At 49.1% G+C, this 15,282-nt stretch overlaps 1 protein-coding gene across 11 annotated transcripts in view; it reads right to left on the bottom strand.

Moving 5' to 3' along the window:
- Positions 1-15,282, bottom strand: part of Ano1 (anoctamin 1) — a 167,362-nt gene that overhangs the window by 102,320 nt on the left and 49,760 nt on the right. The window contains exon 1 of one of the 11 annotated variants that reach the window (XM_085693436.2): positions 11,896-12,024. The exons of the other annotated variants lie outside the window; for them this stretch is intronic. The gene's annotated coding sequence lies outside the window, so the exon portion shown is untranslated. Of the gene's footprint in view, positions 1-11,895; positions 12,025-15,282 lie in introns of those variants that run through there. 11 annotated transcript variants of the gene reach the window in all.

Genomic DNA, 15,282 nt, shown 5'->3' with positions numbered 1-15,282 from the left:
TTGACTGAGGTCCATTCGCTCATCAGGGAGACATCAGAACTGCCCCATCGCATGGCCCGTGGGCATGTGTGGGGCCTCTTAGTAATCATCAGATTTTGATCTAGGTTGTACTAAGTTAGAGGAGGCTGTCTGCAGGAGCAATCCTGACCTCCTTGGGCAGAGCACTCTTTTATTACAAAGCCCACCCACCTGCCCAGCTGCCACTTGGCCTGTGACAGAAGTGCAAGGCCCCCACAGGCCATAGGAGCCTTCATGTGGCTCCAGTGTTCACAGCTGTCTCCCCTCTACATCAGGGTGGGGCTGCCGTAGTTTCCCTGTCCCCAGCGTGGACTGCAAGGTCTCCCTCAGACACTTCACCTGGGTGGGAGTCAGGCAGGGCTGAGTGGGCCCAGAGAAAGGAACCAGAGGATTCTGAGAGGGAGGTACCTATTCTGCCAACAACTGTCACTCACAGGTGCCTTAATCAAATCTATTCACTGGCTAGATTGCTGGATCATTCTCTCTCTCTCTCTCTTTCTCTCTCTCCATACACACACACACACACACACATACATACATACATACACACACACACACACACACACACACACACACACACACACACACATATATATATCCCCTCTCACTTATGTACTCATTCCAGGGACTCAAGCCTAGAAGCCAAAATCTGATTCACTTTATAAATGAACCCGAGAAACCACATAACTCCCCTCCAACCTCATGTCTGAGGCTTCTGTCCCACTGCACCATGGGAGTCCTGTGCCATGTGGGGCCCCTCCTTTGAGCCCGAGACTTACTGCCAGTCTGCCAGTATTCTCTCAGGTTCAAGAGAGCAAGGTCCTTCATCCTCTCCCATGGAACCTATGCTCAGGTTCCAGCAGGATCTCGCTAATGTGGTGCAGAATGTCTGTGGGAAGGAAGCCGTATGCCACAGAGACCAGAGACCTCAATCTCAAGTGTTAAGGCAGGAGCATGGAGAGCATTAGGCCTGCCTGTGCTACACAGTGAGTTAGAGGCTAGCCTGGGCAACTTACTGAGACTCTCCCTTAAAGGAAAACAAGCAAAGGATGGAGAAAAACCGGCTGCTAAATGCCATCTGTCTACAGGACACTTGACAGCTCCAAGACAGGACAGTTTATTGTCTTGACATTTTCAGGTGGTGCTGAGAGCCGTGGAGGCTGCTGGTGACACTTGCCATATCCAGCCCACGGTCAGCCAGCCCAGTGGCCTTCCCTAGCCCTACAGAAAATGACCTGCTCTTTCTGAGGGAAGAAGTGTGGTCCTTCTAGGGGCCAGTCAGCGCACCTCCTAAAACCTTACTATCTGCAGCCTTTCTCTGCAGACAGAGGAAAAGAGATGGCTACCGGGAGCCCACATGGGCCCAAGCAGCTGCAAGACTGAAGAACAGGCTGAAGACTGTGCAGGCAAGAGAAGGAAAGGTTACCACGGTGCTGAAAGCTTGCAGCAGGAGCCCTGAAGTGTCACTGGGAACCAGGAAAATGGGCAATCAGACACCATGCTTTGTGGTGGCAAGACCTGGAGGAGGCAAGTGCACAGGGCTAGTGGAATGATGGAGACTGGTGTGCACCAGGACAGTGTGTGTAGACCATGGAGGATTGGGCCAGGGTGGTATGAACCAGGGCAGTGTGGGCCAGGGCAGTGTGGACCAAGGCACTGGGGACCAGGGCAGTGGGGACCAAGGTGGTGAGGACCAGGACACTGCAGGCCAGAATGGTAGGGACTCGGGAGATGGGTGCCAAGGCTGTGGGGATTGTCAGGGCCAAGGCAGTGGGGACCAGGTGAACAAGCTAGCTATGTTGTGCCTACCTCTGCCAGCTATTGCTAAGCAACTTTTAAGATTCCAGAACCCAGGACCACAGTGAGCTAGCCGCATAGCACCCCTCCCTGCAGTGCTGACATCAGTGCAGAACAGACAGACACCATCTAAGAGTTGTGCAGCCTGTAAGGGTTTCCCATGCTGCCTTGCTGTCAAGGGGACTTCATAGGCCCATAGTACAGGGGTCAGGGAGAAATAGGGGAACTGCTGTTTTTGCATGAACTAAAGGATTGTCTGTCGGGCTGGGGAGTTGGCCCAGATGGCAAAGCTGGCAAAGCTAGGACCTCAGTTTGATCCCCAGCACCACATAAAAAACTGGGTGTGGTGATTTGATCTTGTAACCACAGGAGGTAGAGATAGATAGGTGGCTCCTGGTCTTACTGGCCAGCCAGCCTAAACACCTTGGTCTCAAGGAGAGACTGGCATGAAAAGCATACGGTGTCTTGAGAAATGACACCCAAAGTTGACCTGTGTCCTTCACATTCAGTAGCATACATGAACACTCACACACACACACACAGATATGCATAAACATACATATGCACACACAGATAGCACACATGCATACACACACACACACACACACTAAAACAAGGCCTGTCAGAGATACGAGGTGGAGCTTTCTCTTTTGTTGCAAGGGTGAAAGTGAGGGCACTTGGGAACAGCCACAGCATGCTTATATCTGCAGCCCCACTGCCCCTACACTGTGCCCAGCACTTCCCCAGATGCCAGAAACTCTCTTCTTTGGCTGTGTGTCCTCGGAACACAGGGCAAGTGGGCTGTGCCTTTCTGGGATCACTGTAACATGAGTCGGGCTGGCAGCAGCATCTGGGCCTGGGACACAGTGGCCCCATCTGGCTGTCATAGAAGGCTGTGTTGAGTGACCTCTGGTTTTTTATTTTTTATTTTTTTATTACCTGGGAGTGGTATACCACAGGCACTGAAGCTAGCCAGGCTTCTACACCTGAATGTGTTTTGAACTCCATGTGTGCCAGGATGTGGGAGGTCACAGATAAATTGCTGCGTCTGCTGCTTCCCCCTCCACTGAGTCACCAGGAAGGAGAGGAGCAGACCAAGTGTGCGCTGTCGGCACATAGTAGGTACTCAGCAAATGTTTACAGGTAGGGCCAGAGGACCATTAAGTGCTAACACGAGGCTCCTCTGTGGGTGTAGAATGTTCCAGACCTGGACATGGCCTCCTCCATCCCAGGCTTGCCCTGTGCAGGGTGACTTTGGACAAGGTATGTGGGTTCTGGGACCCTTGCTTCTATTTCAGTGGAGACAGGACAGCTATGAGAATGTGGGGATCCCACACAGTGAGTCTCAGGGCTGAGTTCAGTTCAACATGGCTGTTCTCGGCATCCAGGCCACTGCTGGTCCAAGCTGCTGGTAGCCACAGTTGCCACTCAGCCATCTGGGCTAAGTCCACACAGGCCTCCCCATTCCTTCTTCCTTCACACAGTGGCCATCCTGTGTTTGCTGAACTCTTGTGTGTGAGGCACAGAGCTGGGGCCAGGGTGTCCGACCTGACACTGCAGGGGAGGCAGGTTCTCAGGGGGTCACACCAAATAAAACCAACTTCAGAAACCACATGAAGGAATAGCAGTCAGTGATGGCCACCAAGGAACCTGGGACAGTGGCAGCAAATAGGGGTTGAGAGAAGAACTGCTTGGCAGTGACTTCTGACTAAAACAGGGGCCTCAAAACAGTAGATCCCAAACAGGGGATCTCAAAACCAAGGACCCAAAGAAAGAAAGCTTTCTTGGGAAACTCGCACAGGTCCTGGTGTCAGTCAAAGAGGAACTTAATGGCTGAGAGAAGCCACGTCGTACTGACAGCGTGTCTCACAGGTAGATTGACACATGTGTGCTCCCTGGCTTTTGTCCATCTGCTTCTAAAAAAACTGTCCCCTGCTTCAGGATGAATATCAGAGAGGAGAGTGTCACTCTCCCTGTTTGGGCGAAACTATCAACAAATCTACCTTCCTTTGCCATTTGTGTCTCTAATGTTGGGTTTTGTTTTGTTTTTCCTCTGTTTGTAGTACCGGGGATGGACCCAGGGCCCTTGTACATGCTGGGCAAGTGCTTTGCCACTGAACTATGTCTCTAGCCCTCTTTTGATTTTTTGAGACGTGGTCTCTCACTAAGTTGCCCAGGCTGGTTGTGAACAGTCACCTTCCTGCATCAGATTCTGGAGTAGCTGTGAACGGCGAGGTGCCACTAGGCCTGGCTCCTAGTTTCTTTTAAAAGACAAGAAAATGGGGATTTTAGGGACTTAATTCGAGGATCAATGGGAGGAGCCAGCATTCTGCCCATGACTTCTGCCCAGGCCTCCCGGGTGGAGGCCTGAGGTGGGGTGAGTGTGTGATGGAGACCTGGCCAAGAGAGGGCTGGTGGGGTGAGGCCAGAGAGGGAGGTGGGCTGGAACTGCAGGGCCTTTTGGCCAGGAGTCCTGAGTGTGAGGAGGCCCCAGAAAGGTCCTGTGGTACAGGTGGCCTCAAGAAGTATCCACAGACAGCAGTCAAGGATGGGATGGCTCTGTATTGAGACAGAATGGAGAAAGGGGGTGCTTAACCTGGGAAAACCCAGCCTGGGTGAGCCCCTCTGTGATGACCCAGGGCCAAAGACCCCCAGAGCCTTCATCACCTCCTAATGTGACTTTGTAGAGTCCGGCGAAGGCTCTGCCTGCTTCACATAAACACTCCGCAAGTGCTTGGGGCCACATGGATCCCTCCTTTAGGAGGAAAAAAAACAACTAAAGATTTAGTGGGGTCTCCTAGAACTCTCCTTGGCCTTCTCCAGCCTAGCTCCCTCCACTCTCCACCTTTGGCCAGGCTCCAAGTTAGTTTCTCAGCCATGTGTTTTCAAAATCCTTGTGCTGGAACATGAACTGTGAGCAAACCAAGCCAGGACTCGGGGCAGCTTGGACGCACGACTGCCAGGGCTCTGGAAGTTCCTTCCCAAGATCAGCCCCCTCCATCTCTTCCTGTTATGCCCTGGAACATCTGTAATGTAGTCCAAAGTTTTTCGTTCCCCACTGAGACTTAGACAACAAATACTCTGAGAATGGGCAGTCTTGATGTAATTTATACTTGAGTGTAAATGGCTCTCTTTTCTTGGCTGTGCTACCACGTCAGGTCCACAGGCATCTTGGGATGGAGAAAGTGAAGAAATTCCCACAGCGGCAAAGGGAAAAGGAAGAAGGAAGGAGAATGGAGAAAAGGAACAAAGAGGTCCTTTCTGCCCTGCTGGGCTGGCCTGGCCTAACCCAGCCCTGCCCTGCCCACTGCCCTGACCGCCGAGGCAGCCGTACGAGAGATGGGGGGCTGACACCTGTCTAACTAGGAGCGATCGTAATGTTCCCCTTGATCTGACAACTCCAGAACAAAGGAGAGATGAAGAAGAGAAGGGTTAAGGCTGAGCACCACCAGGAGCAGCTGGGGGCCTGAGAAGGCGGCTTTTCAGATAAGAATCAGGTCCCTGGGGAACCAGCAGAGGGACAGTGGGGGAGTGAGTACCAGACATGGACTCTTCCTGGTACGTGCTGTGCAGAGGCAGAAGGCTGGCCCATGGCCCACAGCCTCTGCTCCGGGGCAGAGTCCTCCAGACCCCCTCCCACTGACAGACCCAATACTTCTCACTGGACTCCAATCCCCTGAGTCAGCCCTAGGTTGCACTAATGGGGCTGGGAAGGAAGGGCTTGGTCCACCCCATCCCCTGCTGGGGAAGGCCAGAGAATCTCTGCAGCCACAGCCAGGCTCAGCTTTGAACACAAAACAACCACCGTGTGCTGGGAGAGAATGCCGTGGGAGGATCCCCATGCCTGCCCCTGCTTACTCCCAAAGCACCAAGTGAGCATCTCCTCGGATTTAAAAAAAAAAAAAAAGAAGAAGAATCAAAGAAAGGAAGAAAAGTCTGAGATGAGAGAGCAGGATTTAGAAGGAGGCTGAGAGTGAGAACAAGATCTGAGAACAAGGGCTGAGAGCCTGCACCTGTGGAACCGTCTCGTGTCAGCTGGCGCTGATGAGGACTGGACAGGATCGTAATAAAATGACCAAAAGAGACAAAGACAGAGTGGCAGGCACAGTCAGGTTGTATTTCTCCAGAAGAAAGGCTAGAGACACAGGTGGGTGGGGTCTGAATCATTATTCGGCAAGCACCACCGCTCTTAGGGCCCAGCATTCCTTATCACGTAAGTGGACACCGGAGCACCCAGCCAGCTCCCTTCCCAGCACAGGGTCTTGACCTCTGGTAAGAGCTGCATTACCATGAATTTGAGCTTATCTTTAAAGTAAATGAAGAAACTCCCTCTGGCTGGAAGGCTGCTGGGCACTGGACTTTAGGAGGGGAGGCTGGCCTTGTTCTGACCAGACTGTGGAGCTGAGCCGGGAGAACAAGAGCCGCGTGTCATTCAACACAGACATAATGTCAGGCTGGATATCATCCCGTGCTTTTCCTTTCTCTTCATGTAAGAAGATACAATGAAAATAAATAAAATCACTTGACATGGTGGCACAAGTCTTTTAATTTCCCCAGCACTCAGGAGGCGGAGGCGGGCAGATCTCTGAGCTCAACGCCAGCCCGGTCTACAGAGCAAGTTCCCTGATAGCCAGGGATACACAGAAAAGCTCTGTCTCAAAAATCAGTCCATCACTTAAGTATCAGAAAACCACACCAAATAGTAAAGAATCGCAATGAATAAAAATAAAAGGGAACTAAGGGCAGACCCCAGTGTGGGGTATGAGCACTTCCACCCCACGGTGGACTGTAATCCACAAACGGAACCAAACGTGACCTCTCAAACCAAAACTTACGGTGGGAGAGATAGAGGGGACGTCAGACTGGACAGACAGGAAGAAACCACTGACCAGAAAGATGTTTCCGGAGAGAATGGTAGCATTGAAAGTCAATGGGGAGGCAGGACTGCCCAGGCTGAGGAAGAGAAGGGGAGGGTGGCTGCGGGAATGGGAGGAGAGCCTGGCTCGGAACTGCAGGGCTGATGAATGCCACAAGACCACGTGAGTGCTGATGGAGAAACTCTTGGACTCGCACATGGAGGCAGGGCGCAGTCTGGGTGGGGGTGCTAGGCAATTTGCTCCTTAATTCTGGAGAAAATACCTAGGGCAAACGGTCTAGGGGAGAAGGGCTTACCCCTGCTCAAGGCTTCCTGGTGGGGAAGGCATGGATGGCACTAATGGTGGCAGGAAGGTTTCTGGTTGAGCAGTGGGGGTTGTTACAAGGCTCGTCACAGTGGATCAGGAGATACGGTTCTCAAGCCCCGACAAATCTGTCTTCAAAAATCTTTACATTATAATTAAAAACAGTATCACAATTACAGTTATGAAGTAGCAAGGAAATAATTTTATGCTTGGGGGTCACCCCAGCATGAGGAACTGTATTAAAGGGTCACAGGCGTTACGAAGGTTGAGAACCACTGCTGTAGCCTCATATTACAGCCTACCTTTGCGAGCCAGCCTGTCACCTCCCAAAATACCGTCACTCACTGGGGATCAAGTGTTCAAAAATGTGAATCTGGTGTGTATGTAGAGTGCAGGGAGTGGAGTGGAGTGGGTGAGGCCAGATCCACACTGTAACCATGGCGAAGATGCAAACAAGGAGAAAAGGCTTCAACACAGCCAAAGAGAAAAGATACTGACTTTGCCGACTGTTCCACAGAAGCCATGGAAGCCAAAGAAAACAGAGTGATGATGACGTCATGACTCATGTCTGAAGAGACAGGATGCTGGGTGCTTGTTACAGCTCCTCTCGATTGTCAACTTGACGAGACCTAGATTCGTCTGGAAGAGGGGCCTCTGGGCATGCATGAGGGGTTACCTCGTGTTAATGGAGGCAAGAGACCTGCCCACTGTGGGTGGCATCATTCCCTGGGCTGGGCCAAATAAAAAAGGAGGGGGAAAGGCTAAGCTCTTACACATGTTCACCATGTTCACCATGGTCTCCTGACTGCACATGTGCCATGACAAGCTGCCTATGTGCAGCTGTCCTTACGGGCTGGACTGTGACCCACCAGCCAAATACACCCTTCCTCACCCAGCTTGCTTTGTCAGGGTATTGTATCATATGGGAAGAGTGGCCTAGATAATGATGTAGTCACAGTCCTACAGGGCACCTTGACCTCATGTTCTCGGGGAACCATAGTCCTGGGTACGCACATGTACACTCTGTCACTGACCAAGTCATAAGCAACATGTAGCTATCCATTGTGGAAAGGAAAGAACTGCCGACCGAGGCGTCTCTGTCCGGAGAAAAGCTTCTCCAAACACGGAGGTGAGCTTGAGATGCTTTCAGACAGACAGACCTACATTCATCACTAGTACTGGGAAACATGCGAATGGGAGAATTTTAGATCTAACGTGACTGGAGGGCCAGGGAGAGAGTTCACCGAGTGAAGGCACTTGCCACCAAGCCTGCTGAGCCAAGTCGGACTCCTAGAACTCACATGGAAGGAGAAAACCAACTCCCACAAGTTGTCCTCTGACCTGCACACACCTTACATCTCTCCAGCCTTGTGGAATTACAGCTTAAACCCACCGCACATTCAAAATATCCCAAACTGAAGGTTTTTTAAACTTCCTTAGTGTTGGCCCCTCCTGGCCTCAACACACCATGTGGTCACCTACTTTTTTCCTGATTTTTAGCTTATGAGGAGCCATAGTTCAGGGTCACTGCTGCCCACAGCAGTGGCTAGACAAAAGCTACTTTAAGAAAGGACAAATTGAAACTGTGATTTCCATCAGATTTTTGTGACCACGTCACCATTGTAAAGTCAAAAACTCAGAAGTCAAAACTTTTGAGTCAGGCATGATGGAGTGTGCCTATCATCCAGCACTTGTTCTAGAGGCTGATGCAGGAGGATAGCAAGGTTGAAGCTATCCTGGGCTATATACTGAGTACTTGCTTCAAAAACAAACAAACAAACAAACAAAACAATAATGAAGACTTCAAAACACATAAAATAAAGACTCAAAGAATGAATAGAAATCTATTGTCATGATGACATGGTCTACTATTTATTTAACACAACACTTTCAGTAAAAGGTAGAATGACAAGGAACTATCTCACTGTACAGAATCAATATTCTTTTTACACACACAGTGGTTTTTCATGTCACCCCATGTTGAGCCAATGCTAGGCACAGAGCTGCTGGAAGAATGGAAATATTGCCTCTGACGACAGTCAAAGTGAGCAAAGAACAGTAGTACAAAGGCCTCTGTGAGACACCAGACATGGAAGACTCGGAGACACTGTGTGGATAGAGCACTTGACCCTCGTACATCCTGTTGCTACTAGCAAACCACAGCCAGAAGCAGTTAGAGGAGGAAAAGGTTGATTCCAGCATACAGGTCACAGCCCACCATTGAGGGAGGTCACTGAGTGAGGACAGTCTTGCTCAGGCTCAGGCTCAGTGCTCAGCTATCTCTCTTACGCAGACCAGGACCACCTGCCTAGGGAATGGTGTCGCCCACAGTGGGATGGGCCCTCCTACTTCCATGAACAATCAAGACAGTCCCCCGCCGACACCCACAGGCCAACCTGATCTGGGCAGTTCCTCACTGGGACTCCTTTCTCAGGTGACTCTAGGCTGCCATCAAGTTAACAGCCAAAGCTAACTAGGACACCTTACAAGTTAGAAGATCTGAGTTCAATCTTTACATGACTACATAAAGAGCCAGGCTGGCGACCTGCACTTGTAATCGCAGCAGTGGGAGGCAGAGACAGGAGGATTCCCAGGAGTTCTAGATAGCCAATGAAGCCAGTGAGAGAGACTCCGTCTCAAAAAATAAACAGCTCCTGAGGAGCACCAGAAACTGACCTCTGGCTTACACACACACACACACACACACACACACACACACACACACACACACGCATGCATGCATGCATACACAATTGTACATGCTCATATGCACACATGAACATGTTTGCATATACACATGCACATGCAAACACACATGCTCATACACACACACACACACTCACACACCTGCACATGTTCAAACACACACACAACATTATATGACAGAGAGGCTCCACTCAAGCATCATATGTCTCCTAGTGTGCTGGCAGGTTAGTGAGGGTGTCTTGTCCACTCTTAACTCTCCTTTGCCCACCTAGACTGCCAGGAGCCAGCATATCCAAGCCCTATCACAGATGCTCCCCCTCCCCCTCCAGCTGTTCTCAGATTCCCCACCCCCCCGCGACTCCCTGTGTGTTGTGATCTGCCTTTGGGAGGATGGACCCAGGGAAGGGCCTCAACAGGCTGTGTTCAGGCCTGTTAGCAGGGTAGGGTTATTTGTAGCCTGGGTTCAAGATGGGAATTAAAAGACAGGTGAGTCCTGGGAGCTCACTGGCCAGCCAGTCTAACCAATCAATGCAATCTGGGTTCATGAGACCTTGTTTCAAAACATGAGATGCAGCCAGACAGTGGTGGCACACTCCTTTAATCCCAATACTTTAGAGGCAGAGGCAGGTGGATTGCTATGAGTTCAAGACCAACCTGGTCTACAAAGCTACTTAGGGCCAAGGCTACAGAGACATAAATAAACCCAGGCTCTCCCCTCCATATACACATGTACATGTATTCACACACACACTCATACACGTAAACATATGCACACACAAACACTCATAACAGACACACAAGCACACACACATTCATACACATATACACATGTACACACAGACACACTCATACACATATACACATGCACACACACACTCATACACATATACACAAAACACTCATATATACATGCATGCACACTCATACACTTATACATATGTACAAACAGACACACTCATACACATATACATATGCACATACAAACACTAATAACATGTACACATGCACATATGCACATGCTCATACACACACGCTCACATGCTCACATGTCACACACAAACGCACATGTTCATACACATATCACACACATATGCATACACACAGATACTTCATATGACAAAGAGGCTACACACACACATGCACACACTCATACAATACACACAGAGAAAAAGAACATTAAGGTAAAATAAAGTACAAATGACCAACAGCAAGAAGGAGGAAGCAGACACTACTACAGACCCTACAGCAGAGGTGCTAGGGCTTCTGCGAAGACTGCATGAGAATCAGACACAGAGAGAGTTCTAGAAAACCCATCGATAGTTAACTCAGCAGGCTATATTTAGAAGGCAAGTCTGATTTCTCACTAAAACCCTTCCCACGCAGGAAACTCTAGGCCCATCTGGATCCGTGTGTGAAATTGTCTAAATGTTTTAGGAAGAAATAATGTCTAACACAAATAACCCTGGAATAGGGAGGGGAATGGCTCCCAGTTAACCTAATTGTAATTTTTCTTTTGGTTCTGGGGCTCAAACACAAAATAGTCTCCACTGAGCTAAATACCACATTTTTCCCCTTAGTTTTCATGTATATGAGAATGTGATTTTATTCATTTTGTGTGTGTGGGTATGACTGCAAGAAGGCAACCTTCCTCACCATGTGGGTCCCGGGGATTGAACTCAGGTCATCAGCCTTGGCAGCAAGGGCCTTCATCCCACATCCTTAACTCTTAATCAATATATTTACTGTACTTTTGAGACAGGATCTTGCTATGGCCAATGCTAAGACTACAGGCAAGCATTGCCTAACCTGGCATTTCATGTGGGTTCTAGGATTGAACTAAAACCCTTATGCTTGTATGGCAAGTACTGAGAACACCAAGGCAGGAGGGCCACTGCGAATATAAGGCCAGTCTGGGCTACACAGAGTAAAAATTTGCCATAAAAAATTAGAACAAACAAGCAAACAAAAGACAGCTTTTGAGACAGCTGAGAAAAGACAACTTTTGAAACAACTGGGACACTTGCCCAAGCTCACTTGGCCGTGAGGGGTCAAGTTTAAATTCACAGTCTGATCTTCCAAGTACAATGGCAGAGTCCTGGAGGACTGCGCCAGCCCTGCCTGGGGACAAGATGCAGCAGTTAACACAGGCAGCAGGAACCCAGGATCCAATCCTGTTGCACACTGCTGCACTTACCTGCCAAGCCCAACTTCTGTCACTTCTGTGAGTCTTAGGTCGCTCCTGCCAGGCATCACAGCCAAGTCCCCACAAACCTCCAGAACTCAGTCAGAGGCGTCATTGGTGGCAATGGCCAGGAGAAAACAGCTGTGAATTGGGAAGAAAACACACGTGGCCAGGTGTCCACAGAACCCACATGCAACATAGGGAAACCAAGTAGAGCCCTTGACATTCAAGAAGAACCTGTTTCCCCTGGCAAGCACCAAGCCAGGATCCTGTCTGTCCACTCTCTAATGTGGTGGTAAGGCCCTCAGAGATACAGTTTCCTGATCCACACAGATTAGCTGGGAAAAGGTGCCTGTGTGCACTAGACAGCACCTAGAGGCCAGGAAGGGAACTGCATAGGTACAAGACAGCCCCTAGGGACGGGAAGAAGATGAGCATGTGCACAAGACGTCACCTAGTGGTTGGAGGGGGCACTGCACATGCATAAGACCACACTTAATGACTGGAGAGGACTGCACATGTACAAGACATACCTAGTGGCCAGAAGGGGGACTGCATGCTAGTGCCTCCTCTGCCATAGAAGCAGAACAAGGACATGGCAAGGCCTGGCCTTTTTAATGCGGTGTGTGAGTGTGTCTGTGAGTGTGTGTGTGTGTGCACACGCACACACACACACAAGTGTGCATGCATGTGCACACGCAGATACCCTTGGAGGCCAGAAAAGGGTGGTGTTACAGGCAGTTGTGATCCATTTGTCATGGGTAATGGGACCTGAACTTGGGTCCTTTGCAATAGTAGTAAGCTGCTCCTAATGGCTGAGCCAGTTTTCTAGCTAACATTTAATCTTATATCCAATCAATAAACCATATCCCCTCATTTCTTAGCCTAGAAATGACACAACTGAGTGCAGAACAGCATCTATAACCAGTCTGAAAGAAAGCTGGAGTGGGAGTATAAACTGATCTTATAAATAAAAATTTCTATATGAGTCAAACTTTATTCAACCTTAAAAAAAGCTAAAACATCTAATAAATTGATACCGTTTATAGGAACGAGGTAGGTTATTACATAGGGAAGTGTTTACTATGTTTCAAAAAATTCAAATCCACCAGGTTCACTTTGGGTAAATGTTTATCTCAGAGTTCAGGGGCAAAGTTAAACAGTTGAAATAAAATGGAATTAAGCCTTAATATTTTGTTTTACTTCTGAGTACAGATGGAAGACGAAAATAATATCCCATAGAAACGGAAAGTTTCTATTTTCACCAAAATATTTGGAAAGTTACTTTATTTTTACTCTGGACACCTAGGCTTTGACAGAACTTTGAGAGGACAGGCGGTGTACCGCCCTGTGAACTAAAGGCATCAGGAAACTGGCTTTGTGGGTATTTAAAACATTTGTTTCGCAAAGATACAGTTTGTTTCAAAAAGTGTCAGACCAGCCAGACACTGCCTGTAAACTGCAGTTTGTAAAACTGGTTCTCAGGATCAGATACTCCTCTCTCTGACATCCCAGGTTAAAAGCCCAGCCCCTCTGCCTTAGACCTGGGCGTGCTCCCTTGAGGGGAATCCTTCATTTCTCCTGCTTCTCTGAGTCTTGCTCAGTGTGATGATTTTACTATCTGATCACCAAGCTCAGGGCAGAAAGTCACAGCGCAGGAAGGACAAGAGCAGCTGGACCCTGCGAACAGACCACAGAAAGTTCTCCTTCGTGTCCGTTCTCGGCTGGAAAGAGTCTTCACGGATACAAAACGGAAACAGAGTCCTTTCTTAAGAAGATGTAAATTTTTCTCTATGTGTGTAGGTGCACGTGTGTGTGGTGCATGTGGAGGCCAGAAGAGGGCATTGGATCATGTGGGGCTGGAGTTACAGGCAGTTGGGAGCTATCATGTGGGTGCTGGGAACTGAACTTGGGTCCTCTGCAAGAGCCATTCCACCAACCTCAGTGTACGCTTTGATCATTTTGCTTTTCTTAATATCAGGTTATGGTTGATTCTTTAAATTAAAAATGTTTTACTTGGTATGTATGGGTGTGTTTTAGTTAGGTCTCTCTCTCTCTCTCTCTCTCTCTCTCTCTCTCTCTCTCTCTCTCTTCATTTTTTTTCTAGACAGAGTTTCTCTGTGTAGCCTTGGCTGTCCTGGAAGTTGCTTTGTAAACCAGGCTGACCTCAAACTCAGAGATCCACCTGCCTCTGCTTCCCAAGTGCTGGGATTAAAGGTGTGCGCCATCACCACATCAGCTGAAAGTTATTCTTCATAAAGAAGACTTGACTGATGATTGCAGTGCTGGGGATTAAACCTAGGACCTCGTGCATGGTTAGGCAAATGCTCTACCACGTAGTTACACCCAACTCTCTTTACTTTTTATTTTGAGACACGATCTCACTAAGCTGTCCAGCCTGGCCTTAAACTCATTTTGCAGCTTAGTCTGTCCTTGAACTTCACATCCTCCTGTTCAGATTTCCTAAGCAGGTGAGATGACAGGACTAGGTGCTAGGCTCAGAGACACGCCTTCCATCACCTCCAGAGCAAAGAAAAGAGTTATTCAGTCCACTTTGTCTTCATGTCCCATCAAAGCCTGGCTGCCCACGTCCCACTCCTTCCTCTCTCCCACTCTTGTGCCTCTGAGGAGTTCCAGTGTATGGCGGTCACCATTCTGCATGTAGTTTCAATGATTCTTCGATTTTACAGTAGGTTTGGATTCTGGGAGTGTGCAGAATTTCTGCATAGCCCGCTGAGTCCCCCATATTAGCATCTCCTGGACTGTCAGAATTCGTGAGCCAGCACTGACATTGTTCAAGCTCCAGGCTCCAGCCAGACTTCCCCTTCGCTTTTACTGAATGTCCTCCTGCTCCCGGATCACACCAGGACCTCCCACGATTCCACTGCTCTTGCCAGTATCACACAGCAGTCCCCCAAGTCTTTGAGCCTGACCCACTAAGCCTCACACCTGGCGCCACAGGAGATGCTGGGCTCGTTTTGAACTTTTCTTGTTGTGAGCCTGGCACCAATCACTTCTCTCTCTTCCTATTATGCATGTGTTGAGTCTGTGGGGTGTTACATTCCTCCACATCCACATAGGTGGGCATTGTGTGGTACATGCACGCGAGACTACAGGTTCTTGCACACATACAGCCCAGAGCAGAATTTCAGGTGTCTTCCCCATCACGTCTGCACTATTGTCTTAAAACAGGGTCTCCCACTGAGCTGAAAGTTTGGCATTGGCTGGCCAGTGAGCTCCTGGCCTCTGTCTCTCCAGTGCTGGAGTTACAGCCATTTGTGTTTATGCCCTTTTTAAAAAAAAATGTGGGTGCTGGGGGTTTGAACTCAGATCCTCAGGCTTGCTATGCAAGCATTCTTACCCACTAAGCCATCTCCACAGCCCCAGGACTGTACTTTC

Source organism: Myodes glareolus, chromosome 7 (assembly GCF_982192425.1).
Source record: "Myodes glareolus chromosome 7, mMyoGla1.1, whole genome shotgun sequence".
In the NCBI taxonomy this organism is placed as follows: Eukaryota; Metazoa; Chordata; class Mammalia; order Rodentia; family Cricetidae; genus Myodes; species Myodes glareolus.
The sequence above is the reverse complement of the archived record's forward strand: the minus strand, read 5'-3'. Positions and strand labels throughout refer to the sequence as shown.